The sequence below is a fragment of the Sylvia atricapilla genome, chromosome 15 (genome assembly GCF_009819655.1).
Source record: "Sylvia atricapilla isolate bSylAtr1 chromosome 15, bSylAtr1.pri, whole genome shotgun sequence".
NCBI classification, from domain to species: Eukaryota; Metazoa; Chordata; class Aves; order Passeriformes; family Sylviidae; genus Sylvia; species Sylvia atricapilla.
This window is the reverse complement of record NC_089154.1, coordinates 8,000,892-8,016,263: the sequence shown is the minus strand read 5'-3', so window position 1 is coordinate 8,016,263 and position 15,372 is coordinate 8,000,892. Positions and strand designations below refer to the sequence as shown.

At 45.0% G+C, this 15,372-nt stretch overlaps 1 long non-coding RNA gene across 1 annotated transcript in view; it reads left to right on the top strand.

Annotated features, from left to right (window-relative positions):
- Positions 1-15,372, top strand: part of LOC136368044 (uncharacterized) — a 229,319-nt gene that overhangs the window by 31,442 nt on the left and 182,505 nt on the right. The gene's annotated exons all lie outside the window — the stretch shown is intronic.

Below are 15,372 nucleotides of genomic sequence, written 5' to 3'. Positions count from 1 at the left end.
GAAAATGGAGATTCAGAAATCCTCTTTCTTGGTAGAAGTGTCTTAGTTCTTTGCTTTAAGATTTTCTACTTCAGACCATGCTGTCAGGTCCACCATCTGTCGGCATTTCAGCTGCCCCTCTGTTTTGGTGCCAGGCTGCTGCCCACTGCCCTTGGCACTGCAGGGAGCCCTGTGGGGCGACTGTGGGGTGCCAGTGTGGTGCCCGTGGCTGCCAAGGGTGACCACAGTACTTGTCCTCTGTTCTCCTTTTCAGAATATAAGCTTCTTTATTTGAAAATTTATTACCGTAAAAAGCACAGGCTGATACCAACTTATCAAAGGAACTGTGCGAGTGTCACCAATGAACTGGAGTCAATAGTAAAAGAAGACAAACAAAAGGTACACAGAGGGTATTTAAAACCACAATACCTAGGGATATTTCCAATTTTTAAAAAAAATTCACACTGAAATTGAAAAAATATGCATTTCATTGTGTTAATTCTGCCCAACTGGCAGTGCCTATAAAGCTGTGACATTATCACCTAGCTTCAGGGAGTCTGGAGGGGTGAGCAGAGCAGCAGAGGTCTGGTATCCCCTCAGTGTGGCAGGGTCTTTGGGAGGGGGCCCTGCACATTTCTGTGTCTGTCTGCTGCCCTTGGGGCCCTGTGCTGGCCTTGGTGCTGCTGTGTGGGGCAGACACCAGAGTGACCAGCACAATGGGCAGGTCAGCAGCTGCTGCCTGGCTGCCATCCTCTCGTGGTAGTCCTGCATGTTTGAAGCAGGGGAAGAAACTGGAGCACATGAGGATCAAAGGCTTTGTGGCATCCTGTGCCTTTTGTGGGGAGCTCGGGCTGAAATCACAGAAATCTCCCAGAAGACTGGTTCATTTTTAATGATCTAGGACTGTAATTCGTCTGTTTAATTCAACCTGAGTGACATAATAGCTTCCATTTGGACTTATTACCAGCAGAGCAGTCAGTCAGTTGGAAGCAGACCTAGGGCAGGGCATTTTGTCATTATTTTAAATTTTCTCTATCTGACAAATTTGAAGGTCTTGAAGAGACTGAAGCCATTGTAAAGAATAGAGCATAAGAGAATAGGTCACACAGTGTGTTAAAGAATGAAAATTGATTCATTCTTTTCTCTGTTGAATAAGCACCTGTACTTTGGTCCCTGTGATCCATGAAATAAGCTGTCAGAGAAATAGGAAATGTGCCACGTTTGAACTTCACTCATTGATTCTGTTCTAATCCAAGGTGTAATATTAAAATGCAGTATGGTTAGTGAAGAATCTGCAGCAGTGACAACAGCTAGGCCATCTTGATAATCAGTTGCCTGGGCTATTTGTAGTTAAATTATTTAGTGTTTTACAATGCTGGGATTCATTTACTTAGGTCATATGGTCAGAGCCACCTAAGAGGAGAAATTTCACAAAACCAACATTTGTTAGTATTAAATAAAACCAAAGGCTGCAGAAGATACTCACAGTTCTATAATTTTATTCCCTTTAATCTGGACTAATAATTTGCAGGCAATTCAGAAAATCTTACAGTAGTAAGTGTAAGAATGGGTAGCAGAGAATTCTAGAATTTGGGATTATTAGCTGGAGCATGTCAGGCCAATTAATGCCTGCAACTTAGATAGACCTAGGTGTGAAATTAAATGGAGGATATTCCCATTATTCCCTAAAATCTACACCTGGTTTCATTTCTTGTAACAGAACACACCTTCCTTTACACACCTATTCCCAAGTAAAACATTAACCTTGTTCTGCTGTCCTCAAGTAGCATCCAGAGGACTGCCTGCAAGTATGATTTACTGTATTAAGTCTGTTTTATCCATGCTCAAGTGTCTTTTGCTTCTTTGGTGAGTTCTTAAAAGTTTTATTAACTAAAACATCATTTTTACTGCTTTTGCTTTATTTGCCTTAAAATTGTGATTCATAAAGATGGATTTTTATAATTAAGGTAGAAATGAGAAATAACCTCCTATATATAATTTAAAAATGTTGGGATTACAGGCACTATCTAACTTCTGTTTTAAATCACAGGAACAAACTGTTCCCCATTAGCAGCCCTAATTAAATCTATTTTTCTGTGAGTCTTTGGCAAATTTCATTTTAGTAAAGCTGTATTAAACTCTCTTTTATTTCCTCTTGCTTTGCAGAATTCTCTGTTTGAGATGAATAATGGTTTGAATATGGTATGTGATGGCTCTGTAGACTCCGAAGATAAAGCATGAGCAAATACTTTGTTCTGGAGGGCTGGTATAAGAACACTGCTGAAGATTTAGAAGCATCCAACTACCAGACAGGCAGGAGCAGGATCATCCTGGCCTGCAGGGTTTATATGTGATGCAAGAATGGGCAAACATTCGTGTAGCAAAGAGGATGTGAAAAGGTGAAGGAGGCTTGCAGAAGGGGAGGAGAGGGAGCGTGCTAGAGCAAGCAGCAGGCTGTTCTCCCTGACACAGCACATTGGGGTGTTGCACTCCTGAGGTCTGGGATGCCACCAGCTGTGTCCTTCTGGTGTCCTGTCCTATGCCTTGGGTGAGGAATAAGCAGTTGCAGAGGAATGGAGAGAACTTCCAGAGGGTGTCCAGCTCTGCTTTTCCTCACCATCCGTGTGTCCGCGCCATCACGTGGAGATACATTTTCTGCAAGGCCTATTTCTTGTGTGTGGCTGTAGCATCTGTCTGGGTTGTTGTGTTGAACCTGTCTAGACCCGTTTCTGCACACAGATCAGAATCTGGCCTGGGTCACTGGTCCTGTGTACAGACAATTTTGTCAGGGTGATGCTCCCTGGTGACTTAATTGAGCAGGCAGTGCACACACCAGAGAACCCACTTGAAGCAGCCACTCATTTTGCAGTTCCTGTGCTTGAAGATTAACGTAGTTCCCAAAACCTGCCTCAGTCCCAGAGCAACAGGACTGCTGTCCTCCAGCACCTCCATCACTCATTTACTGCAACAATTGGCTTCAGCCTTTGATTTCCTCTGTGGAGAATATTGGAAAGAGAGAGGCTGAGTTGTGAACATTAATAACAATGAATAATAACAGCACGAGTTCCACAAGCTTTAACAATCAAATGAATCAACAATCAGGAGGGTTTCATTAATAAATACCTACTGGAGTTAGATGACAGGGGAGCTAGTGCCAAAGGTGGATGTATCAGTCAAAGGCACTTAATCCAGTGTGATCTGGATCCTTAGCCCCTCCATTTACCTCTTCTTGCTCTTCTCCATGATCTGCTGCAGAGGAGGGCAGGGGCCAGGAGGAGCAGAGGAATAGGTGGGACAGACTGCATTGTCCCATGTTGGGGTTACATGGCAAGGTTGTGGCAGCAGAGGGACTGTGAGGGACTGGCTTCAATGAGAAGATGCCAGAAACTGTCCCCATGTTGGACAGAGACAATTCTGCCATTATACTCATAGATAGGATAGTCTTCATGACTCAGAGCAAAAATATTCCCCTTCCAAAGCCCCCAAAGTAAAAGCTGGGAAAGACCTCTTAGGTTACAGTGTATTTCTCTCAGGACCAAGTGAGGGTTGCAGAGTGGGGCCATCTGGCTCGTCTTATGCAGCTTCCCCTTTAGATGAGCAGAACCTGGGATGGTTTATAACCTTTTATGCAGAACAAATTCCTATGCCAAGAGGAGCATCCCTGGTCATTATGCTTTTACTACAGCAATAGCAAAAGGAAACACAGGCTTAAATCAGTCTGGTTTGAAGTCCAGACTAGAGCAATTCTAATTTAGCTAGGTAGGGTTTGAGGGCCAACTACCAATGTGTTCATTCATTTCAGAAAAAGAGAAGGACAGCTTCTGTAATTGTGATGAAAGGAACTATTAATGTCTCATTCAGATGTTCCTGTTACCATAAAAGCAGTACTTTTCTCTCTTTGGAATTTCCAGCAAATATGTCACCTGCCTTTGTTTTCTGGGCTGCTTGAAGTCAATTTTGTGAACTTCCATGTTTTCAATAATAAACATTTTTTTGCTAGAAGCTTTGCCTTAAGGCACATGATGGTTATGGAAAGGACAATTGGTTTCAAGAGAAATCACAGAGTTCAAGGGTAAAACAGAACTCACTGCAGTCACAAGGAGTAAAACTGAGAGCTCTTGTGCTGAGATGCTATGCAAGGATTAGGCTGCCTGTCAGGAAAAGATGCTTCTCTTATAAAGGCATGAAGTTTTACCTCAAAGACAGGAACTGTGAAGCTCATTCCAGCCTGTCATCTCATTGTTTCCTGCTGCTTTTATATATTCAAAGGCCTCTGCTCCACTCTCTGAACCTACAGCACACTGCCATGCCTGGCATGTAGAAGTTTTTATTAGGCTCCACAGCCCAGGCTAATTGCAGAGCACAGTGCAGATGCTTGTGCTGAGCAGGCTTCAGCATGGCTGGTTTGGCCAGGACAAACATGTTACACTGCTGGGCTACCCCTGGGTGAGTGTGGAGAATGTATCATAGTAACAGACCTCAGACCTTTGCGTACGTGCATCCATGATGAATTGTGAGCACGTCTGGCACCTGCACAGCCTGGCACTTGCTGGTTCAGATGAACCTGCACAGTACAGCATGAGTGCAGGTTGGCACTTGCTTTCTGACAAGCTCTTTTCTCTTACTGCTTGTTGCCTTTCATCTTGAATCTGTGTTTTGGTATGCCTGTTGCCAAATTCCACTGAATACTCCACTTGGCATCAGAAATGTCTTTATAAAGAGGACAGGGTGCTTGGCAACCTCAGAGCTCTCTATCTTATTCCTCTCTAGCTGTTGAGCCTCTTTGCCTTTCCAAGTTTCAGAGATTGTGGAGAGGTGCTGTAGAAAAACCTGTAAAGTGCCATGTGATGCTTTGTCTTTGCAGAAGTGCTGTTTCTGAGGAGCAAAGAACACTCAGTGGTCTCATTTTTGTCCTTGATCATACGTGGGTGTCCTTATTTGTTGGAGACCACTGGGACCCCTTCAGATTTTTTCCTTTAAGTCAAGTCCTGTTGCTCTGCTTTGTAACAAAGTCTACCTGACAGCTGATATCAAAACAGCTTATACAAGATGAAAGTGCTTCTCCTTTGGTAAAGCTCTGGCCACTGTCATTTGGGTGCCATGGTGGCAGATGATCTCAGCATATGCAAGGGCACCGTGGCTACAGCACTGTTGGCTTGAGTTTTGTTGTTTTAACTCTGCAATTGTTCTCTCCTCACAGGCTGGACAGGTAGGTGCTCTTGCCCAGGTGGATCTATGCTCAAAAAATGCTTGAATGCTCCTGGTGTGCGTCCTACAGCAGCAGAAGTTCCAAACTCTGGATGGAGCCAATTTGCAGACCAGTCACTGCCATGAGGCCTTTTTGTTCCTTCTTGTTCCAATTTCCTGATGGGTCAGGCTGTGAGGTGCATGTCCAGGCTGAGTGCCACAACAGTGCTTTACATTGTGTCTGAGGCTCTGCTGCAGGCTGGATGGAGAGGATATCCCTGCTCTGTCCCTCCCTAATCCACCAGCTGCATAGAGCTGCTTCTTCCTCTTTCAGGTGTGGGTAACTTGATCCCACACCAACATTAATTCTGTGAAGGCAGACAGATTGCCAAAATTGTTTTGTAGATTAAATAATATTAATAATAGTAAATAATTTGTGAATTCAACTAGAAATACAAGCTGTTCAGTCTGTTCTGGAACTTGCATTTGCTCTTCTGCTGTGATAAGCTGCTACCAAGATTACCATTACCATTGGCCCCGTGGTGTGCTGTGAGGGACAGTTCTAAGGGCTCCAAGGGCAGGCCATAACCCCACTGCTCTGGCACTGTACAGGCTGTGTTCCAAACATATCTGGGCACTTATTGCTGTATTGTGTTGGTGGGTCTGTTATATCTTGCTCTAGCACCAGTCTGTTGGGTTTCACTCTTCATGTCCAGTCTTCTCAGGATCTTAAGTAAGATCTTCACTTTTTTTCCAGGGCGTATTTGGAGTCTTGACAGGTATAGTCCCTGTGTGCTGGTAATGCAACAGAAGATCACTGGGGAAGGCCAAGGCTGTTCCTGGCTCACAGGAATACAAAGTTGTGGAGCAGCTCTGGAACATATAGTTTCAGTTAAAAGTGACCAATGCAGATATGAATTATCAAATCTACCAGCATGGGGTTGCCATAATGAAGTGTCACATTCTTCACAAAATGAATTCATATTCAAAAAGCCTAAGATTAAAAGCAAAGGAGATTCTAAAATGATGGGAACTGAGAGGAATGTCTGTATCACAGAAAAGGAAGGAACAAAATCTTATATATGAACTGGACTCTTCTGGGATTTTGAGGAAGTCTGAACTCAAGGAGATAATCTTATGATGAGGTAATGATGCTTCATTGCCAGGTTGTATTTTTTTTTTCTTCTTCTTCTTTATCAATCCTGGCATAACTAATTACATTAAGCAGAAGTGACCTTGCTGGAACAGATAATCTTTGTCATTTGAGTGTGCCACTCCCACAAGTCACTGGAATGACACTTAACATTACAGCTCCTTAATATGTGGAACATCTGTTCTTTGTTTTTGCAATCATCAATGATCTTCCTTCAGTTAGATCATCAATTATCTTCCCTTACCGGTGCCTGCCCAAGCCATCCATACCTGGCAGAACATTTAAACTTTTTCACTTCTGGCTAGATGGGGTTCTGAAACTGCTGACAGAGTAAAAAGCAACCAAATCTGTAAATTATCTGACATGCCAGTTAGAACTGGTGTGTGAAAATTAACTAATGGTAGTTAGTGGGAAAGGCTAATGAATTAACAAAAACACAGCTTCTCCTCTGGAACTGGAATAGCAGGGGTGGTAATGTCATGAATTATACCTTCAGTTTTGATCTTAAGAGGGATTGCTCTTTGTTTTACAAACAGATCAAAACCCCTCCAAGCTGCACACAGTGGAGTATTGTGATTGTCTTGTAAAGCTGTGCCATAAACAAAGCTTGCTGTCTGCGTGAGTAGGTGCTCACAGCAGCAGCACACAGTGTCCTTGGACACTGCTTTAGGAGATCTGGGGGCAGGGATGGGGTTCCATGGGCTCTGGCTATGTCATACCGAAGGGCAGCCCCAGCACTGTCTGCCTGTGCACTTCCATAGCTCGTGTCAGGGACATTGTCATGGGCAGGATGTGCCTGGAGTGACAGACAGAAGAGCTGTGTTTAGGATGCCTGGGAAATATGATATGGTCATTCCCCATGAGAGATGGGATGTCTGCATATAATTTGTTGATTGAACTTCAGTAGAACTGTGCTTTCCTCTTCCCTGCTGTCCACTTTTGCAGGCAGATACCAATCTGGCTTCTCCCTGCTGGGCAGAGAGGACAGGGAGGATCAGGGCACACTTACTGATCTGCCTTCAGTTCACATCTGCCTTTTAGGCTGCTTGGTCCTGTGGTAGAATCACAACAATGCTAGAATAATGCTTTAAACCCAATCATTTTTATGGGAACACACACAGTATAAGAGGTCTGACTGTCTGTGCACACCTACACTGTCTGTGGCTATTACCCAATAAAGTTGTCAGAGAGAGAAGTGTCACAAGTCCTTGAACAATATCTCCCCAAGTTTAAACAGAGGAAAAATTGCCACACAAATAATTTCTCATAAAAATAGCAAAAAGAGGATCAGTACAAACTGACTGAATGAATCAGGGTTCCTTCCTACAGACAAGGAAAGAACAGGCTTTGTGGCCACAGGTGCTGGCTCTGGGAGGGCAGCCACTTCTGCAGACCTGGTGAGAACTCCCAGCTGCTACTGACTGCTGTGCTGACAGCATGCATTGCCTTTGCCCAGAATTTTACTTCATTCTGAAGAAGAGCAAAAGCCCGGGTTTTTTTCCAAGGGCAGACAGGCCAGAGATTGCCAGACATCCCTGTTCTCTTCTTCCTGCACAGTGAGAAGTGTTGGCACAATAACAAACCTGGAGCACCGAGCAGGGTTTGCTGTGCTGCACTGGTGTTTCTGCCTTTAATGGCTGTCAGCACCCTTCTCCACCCAGTAATTCTAGGCTTCCTCATTTTCACAGCAGTTCTTGGCCCCAAAAGGGCCTGTAGAAAGTGCTTTAGTTTCTCTGTAGTGATTAGAAACACAGTGTTTCCTTCATGACATGCTTCATTCACGTGTTTCTGAGGCTCCTGCACACTGAGCCTTTTGTATTTCTCTTCTCACAGCATGAGTTCCACAATGCTCCTTTTAATGGATGTTATTTGGGTTGAAAGGTAAGCAGCTTAAATGCTTTGCTTCCTAGCATCCGTGTCCTGTTAGAACCATCTCTCACTCACTCTCAATTGCACATTTTGTTACATGAACATGTTTAGATCAAGAGTTTTTCTCTCCTTCAAATATTTATAGTGATGACTTGTGATGTAATCAATAGGGTTTGCAGAATCTCACCCTGCTCCATCACATCTTTATTCTTCAGAATGATGTTTGCTGCAGTGTTATAGCTAGGACTGACAAGATAAAGCTGAATTAAAACAAATTGCACATTATCTGTTTCCATCCTGTTGCTGAGATTACAAAAGAGAACAAATGAAATTCTATCAAAGAGGAGCTCCTCTCCCTCCTCCCAAGCAGAGGAGTGGTGACTGCTGAGGCAGACTGAGAGCAGTTCTGACAGAAGCTGTGCTGACACAGGGCTCCTCTTCCCTCACCCCTAGCAGATAAACACAGGGCTCTGTGCCAGGCTTCCAGATCCACATCCATCTTGCCTCCGTGCTGCATCCTGAGCTCATCTTTACCAGTTCCTCTTCAGCCTTGGCTCAGCAGCTCCTGGGGGATCCCCAGTGTTCAGTGTCACCACAGGTCATGGAGCAGCACAACCTGAGCTGTCCTGCTCCTGCTGCACCCCCCCCCCCCCCCCCCCCAGGGGCACCCACAGCTGCCTGATTTCTCTGTATCCTTTTGCAACGAGGGACACTTTCAGGCAACTACATTCATAAGAGAGGATTTTTCTCTCTGTCACAACCAGCTGTGAGCCAGTTCTCGTGGGCCCAAAGAATGCTGGTGTCCCATGGAGTCCCCACAGGAGATGCTAACAGAATCCTTTTTTGTCAGTCTGAATGCTGGTTGTCTGCTCCGTATGGCCTGCATCATAAAGTCCAAGTGTTTGGTGCTGCAGGCCTGCTGGAACCTTGTCTCTTGCCAGTACACACCGGAAGGACTTTTTTAAAGACTTTGAGAAAGCAGGAAGCATGTGAGCAGAGTGTTTTTCAATATTTGTGTACACTGAACTGCTCATGTGGTTGATGAGGAGTGAGAGCATCCTGCCACAGAGCTGCCCAACTAGGAGGTTCAGCTCAAAATTTTTGGGCAGTGTATGATAACATTCATATGGTTCCTTTGTGCCATGGAAGTATCTGACAGTGTCGCAGTCATAGCAGGATGTTCTCTTTGGCACAGAAACTGCATTAAAGAATAATATGCTATCACTGCTTTGGATGGATGTGCCAGAAACTGCCATTTGTTGCTCTTTGCTGGAAGGAGGCTTCACTGTTGTTGTTGTTGTTGTTGTTGTTGTATGAGGTTGGTATATTTAAGTGACAGGAAGCCTCTTGACTTCAGCAAGAAGGCAATGCAAGGAATTATGGTTTAGGTGCCAGAGACCTTCCCACTCTTGTTGCTGCTCCTATGAAAGAGGAAAAAAAGGATTTGTCAAAAATAAAGCAGATTTGACCTGCAAGTGGAGAGAATAGGTTGGTAGATGGCAAGGGAGGAAAAAAAGGATCAGCACTGGCAATATTATAGGCAAAATACCACCTGGTTTCTGTCTACTTTAAAAGCAGCTCCTTTTGAGACTGTCTCTGCATAGTTTTCTGCCTCAGTCTGTGAGTGCTGAACTGGGGGCTCCTCCAAGTCTGTGTGAGCTGTGACTCCTCTCCCCCAAGGGATCTGAGCTACTTGACACACCCCTGGAAAGATGTTTACCTTTAAAGACATTTAGCTAGCCATTAGAAAAGGAAATAAAATTCTACAGATTTTGAAGATACTAAAAGTCTTGGATCATTATTACCTGGTATTAGGAATTATGTTTCCCAATTCTGTGTAGAATAGTCAGGCACATGCTGGTGGGTGGAAGGAACATCAGTCCTTCCAAGTTTAAACAGAGGAAAACAGTGTAGCCTTGTTCAGAATATTCTGGGCATAGTGGAGCTAGGAAAGACTCTTCCTCCTTCTTTCTAGGGATGGTCTCCAAGCCCATCATTTCTGAAATGCTTTTTAACTGCTGAAGGAGCAGTCTCTGGGGCAAGTCCCTGAGCAGTGTCTTCCTGGGCAAAGCACTATGGTGAGGTCTGCCAGCACCCAGCCCTGGGCAGCCCCAGGCCCAGCCTGGGACAGAGGTCCATGGCAGAGGAGCCAGGCCCATGCCACTCTTGTGGCATCCTCCAGAAGCACCCAGAACTTCGGGAAGAGCAGGGGCAGCCAGCCTCCTCATTGATGCACCTGCAGTACTATTTTATTCTGGTAAGGATATTGAGAATAAATGTAGGGCTTGAAAGTACCAGTTGGAACCACAACAGTAATGAATGCTGCATCATAAATGCAGCAGCAAAGCTGATGTGGTTCCTGTTAGACAAGACAGCTGTATATCCCTTTTCACAGAGCTCTGAGGAGGCACTGCAAGTTCCCTCCCCCATCCAGTCAAAAGAGCCTGATCTGCTTTGAAAGCCTGCAATTTTTTCCAGAATATCAAGGGTCTGATTCCTTTGGGCCCAACTGCAAATCCAGGAGCCTTTGTGTGTATTCCACAGGGCTCTGTCACTGCAAACAGACTCTTTTGGTTTCCAAGTGAGTCAAGCCCAGGACTTGTTCTGTGTTCTCTCCCTTTATATTTGTATCAGTGTTCTATTACATACAGCAGGGTGCTGCAGAGAGGAGATGAAAAGAAGCTTGGAAGTCTGCTTCTCTGAATGTGTGAATTTATTTTTAAACCTCTTGAATTATTTACTTCGTCTGCCTTTTTTTATTAACAGGTGAATATGTTTGTGACTTGTTCCCTTTCCCAAGGTAGCACTTGGATGAAGCAAATTAATTACTTGTAGAGTAAAAGCATCTGATGTTAATTTTCAAGTCAAGTTTCATCTTTGCTGAAATTTCAGAAAGAAAGTAGTGTTTTATAAATTAAATGCTGCTTTGTGTGCTTTCTTTTTAAAGAAGGCTTGGCATCTGGAAAGGGAGCAGGAAGAGAAAACAAACACACTAAATGATGGAAACTTGTCCTTAAGGGTATACTCCATCAGCTATCAGTACACAGCTGTGAGAGATCCGTGTGGCAGCCCATCAGCTGAATGTTGAGTGTAACAGGCTCCAGCAGCACCCCAACATCTTTGGCAGGAATTGGCTTCAGTGGCAAATTGCTGGTCTCTGGCAGGAGCTGCTGCTTTGACCTGACAGGGTGATTAGACTGGTTGCTCCTCTCTGTGACAGCACATGCCATGTGCTCTGCCAGGAAAACAACATTATTCTTCAGAGTGGTGAAGATTCTCATCCCATGAGAGCTGAACTGACAGGATCCTGGGCTGCCAGGCATTGCCAGTGGGACAAGTGAGCCCTAGCTCCCCTTTGCTGTTCCATCTGAGGCTTTAGTGAGCTTTAGTGCTCCCTCCAGAAGGCTGGGCTGATCTTGGAATGACTCCTGTGGTGTGAGCTGTCTCGGGAGCACAGCACCTAGCTGGATTGGTGCAGTGGGCTGAGACAGTGGCTCTGGGTCTGGCTGGACTCTCCTGAGGGCAGGAGATGCCCTGCAGGTTCCCAGCAGACAGGTCAGTTGTGAGAACAGTGACTGTGGCAGCTGCTTGTCAGCCCTCAGGCAGCTAACATGGAAAGGGTCATCGTTAATTTAACTCTGCATCCATCACGCCCAGGTTCTGTCCCTGGAAGGGCAACTCATATGTGATGATGCTTTGCAAGAAAGCAGTTCCAGCTGGCCTCCACTGCTGCTGACAGGCAGTGGTGCTCTGTGCATCTTAGCTGAGAGCTTATCTGTTTTAAATGTGCTCTTCTGATTTTTATTTTTTTTTTTTTGGGCTGCAGTATTTACTGTCCATGTTCTTAAGTCCCAGATTCCCAGCTGTTGTGTTTTTGTGTTTAAATTTGATGGAGATGATCCTGGGAGCAGAGGGAGAAGCTCTGTTGGAGTGAAATGCTCTGAGCTGAGCTGGGTGCATTGCAGTGGAATCCATGTATCATCTGTATCGTTGTGTACTCTTTGAACAAGCAGACTGTAGTGTGCCTTGAGTGAATTGGTTGCTCTGGGCCTTGTTCTGGGAAGCAACGACCACTGGGTGCCCTGTTATCTCTTAGCTCATGTATGTATGAAACAGTGATCTCATGTTTCCTGTAGCTTACGGCCCATATCTGATAGTGGAATGTAAAATTAGTCAATGATTTAGAAACAGAAAATGTTAACTCTAAATTAATAGTAAAAGGTAAAAATGCAGAATAGAAATGTTACTCTAATGTTTATGGATTCTACATAGTTTTGTCTCCTTCCCTGAAAGATTTCATATAACTCAATGAGAAAATTGCATCCAAAACCTGTGGGCTGATCTGCCATGACTGAACTGAAATTAGGGGAAACATACGAAGTTTTATAGAAGCTCTTTGGATGGATGGCTGCAGGAGGAGGCATTTGGTGTCTGGACTCTACTGTCTCTTGAACAGGCCAGAGATGGCAGAGCAGCAGGCCAGACACAAGTGCTCTTGTGGCCACAGTGCTGCACTGATGGTCCTGGGGGGGCCTGAGTGCCCAGTGGCCTCTGCCTGCTCCCTGTGACTCAGGATGCTTGCTGAGTGACTGGGAGGGAGCAGCTCCTCAGGCAGCTTCTGGGTCTCATTTTAGGTGTGTTGTTGGTTTGTTGATGGCAACTTTACCTGCCCAGGTCTGTTCAGCATCCAGTGCTGTGGTCTGAGGCCTCCTAGTGAGACACTTTGCCATCTAACCCAGAATCACAGGCAGTGCTTTTGTCCCCATCCTTAGTCTTTCTTGAGGTGTTTGCTGAGCTCCAGAACTTTGTAGAACCCCCATGAGCACATTTACAACTAAGTTGTGGCTCTGCCTGACCTACATATTGTTCAGAGCACCATAGAAAGCTACAGACACAGTGCTTTTCCTCCCTCTCCTGCAGCATGCAACTGGAAAAGTCTTCTCCAAACTTGAGGCAGTTTTAGCTCCTGTTTCTTTGGGAACAGAGGGATTAAAGTGAATAGGTAAGTGTGTGTCTCTGGCCATGCAGGGCCCTTGGGAGGGACTTCTGAGTGAGAAGGACCTCTGACACTCAGCTCACAGCAGAAGCAGCCCCTGCAAGGCATGTGACAGAGCACAGGGCTCTGTACAGCTGCTCTGGCGCTGCAGCACGAGCTCCTGGGGCTGTGAATACCAAAGGACCAGGGTTGTTAGTGCTGACACTCCAGACATGACTAAGCCATTTTGATGAAAGAAATGGAATCTGACATTTTGCTATTTAATTGTTTCTCGTAAATTTCAAATAAAAAAATAAATTGGCTTCTTTTAAAAGAACAAACTGTGTAAAAGCTTTGCTGAGCAGAAGCGAGTGGCTCCTGAAGCATGACAGGCAGTGTCATGATCACAGCCAGCTAACAAGTCTTCAAGGCGCAGTGCAGAGGGGCTGGACTGAAAAGCAAATGCCTCTGCAGCTCCAGCTTTGCCTTGAGGCACGTGGGGATAGAAATGTGCAGGAGGAAGGGGAGGAGGCTTTGAGCACACCCAGCCCTGAGCTGGGCTGTCCTGGCAGGAGTGTTGGCTGGGACAGGACTGGTACCTGCAGCCCCTGAGCTCCTGGGTCCTGGGGCTTTTCTCAGCACTTTGTTCAGGTGAAGGCTGCAGACTCTGGTGGTTCTTTTCCAGCTCTTTGCACCTTTAGCTTTGCTCTCAAAAAGTCTGACATATGTTCTAGGGTATCTGGGGTATCAGCTGCACTTTGCTAGTGAAAGCATCTCTGGATTCCTTGGAGGACTTTATTTGCAAAGACCCTGAGATCCATCAGCAAATGGCTGTAAGGAAAATGCCTTTCATCATTCAGGTTAAGGAACATCACAAAGCCTTGGAGACAACACTTCACTCGGGAATTAAATTGCAGGAGTCATCTGGTGTCAAATAAGTTTCATTTAATAGGTTACTCAAATAAAGTTTCTGTAGAAATCAATATCACTTTCTCCTGCAATTGACAGCTCTAGACACTCAAAATGGCATTTTTCACATAAGGTTTATTTAATTTTAGAAGGAAGAATCCCTCCTATACTTTCTACTTGGCCTATGCAGCTCTACAAGGTTACCAGCCTGCCAAGTCGGTCACCCACCCTCCCTTACTCAGGGGGACAGTGTGAGGTCATAGTGTGAGGTCACATGTGAGGTCACTAACACAGATTTGCCAGTCTCAGGTGCAGCAAGGATGTCTTTGGCAAAGGGCTGCATGAGAAATGTGTTCACAGCTCACCAAAGGAAACAGGGACAAGGCATTTTGTTTCTTCTTACAGGTGGTCTTGACAGGACAAAAATGCTTCATTATATATATCTTAATAGAACTGGACTTTGTGTAGAGGTAGGGGTCTATGGGCTGTGAAGACTGGAGATTTCAACAGCAGTGCTTCTGGGTCCAGGGTAGGTGAATCCTGAAATTTCTGTCTCCCTCAGGACCATGGGACACCTTCGCTTTGTGTTTTTTATTTCAGTCTGATGGTATCCCATAAGGAAGGGAAGAGACTTTGGCACTTTTCCACACCATTCCTGGAGAAGAAGCTCCTTTTCTCAGACTTTCTTTCGTCACACTGGCACCTGCTCTGCTGCTGTGCTGTCCTCTGATTCTGTTGCTGATTCTGTTCTCCACATCTGTTTATAGTGCTGGCAGAGCCCCTGTGATTGTACATCCAGCAAGGACAGATTACTGCTAGGCTGCTCAAGTGTCATGAAGAGACGTTTAGCTTTAGGAAAGGACAAGTTCACCTTCTATCTAACATCCTTAATGCTTGTAATTCCTACAAGCAGTAATATTGATTCCTGGATCTGTGCTGACTACAGCACAAATGGACAGCAGCTGGTAGGAGGAATTTCCCAGCCCTGTGGTATTGGGTTCCCTGAAGATGCACTGAGTGATTTGTATGTTCCCAGCAGCTGCAACCCAGTAAGGACAGAGGCTTGTGACCTGCATGCAATCAGGTACATTCTGGCTGCAGGTTCTGTGGCAGAAGCTGGGCTGGGAAGTGACTTTACACCATCAGTGGTCTCCAGTAGTCTCAAGTCTTCTGTTGTAGTTAGCCCAGTGCCAGAAACTCTTGTGCTGTAAGAAGATGTTTCCCATATTTTCATAGCTATAGAGCTTTCAGTAATATAAAATTGATTTTTATTTGAATATGTTTGTTATATTAACCTAAA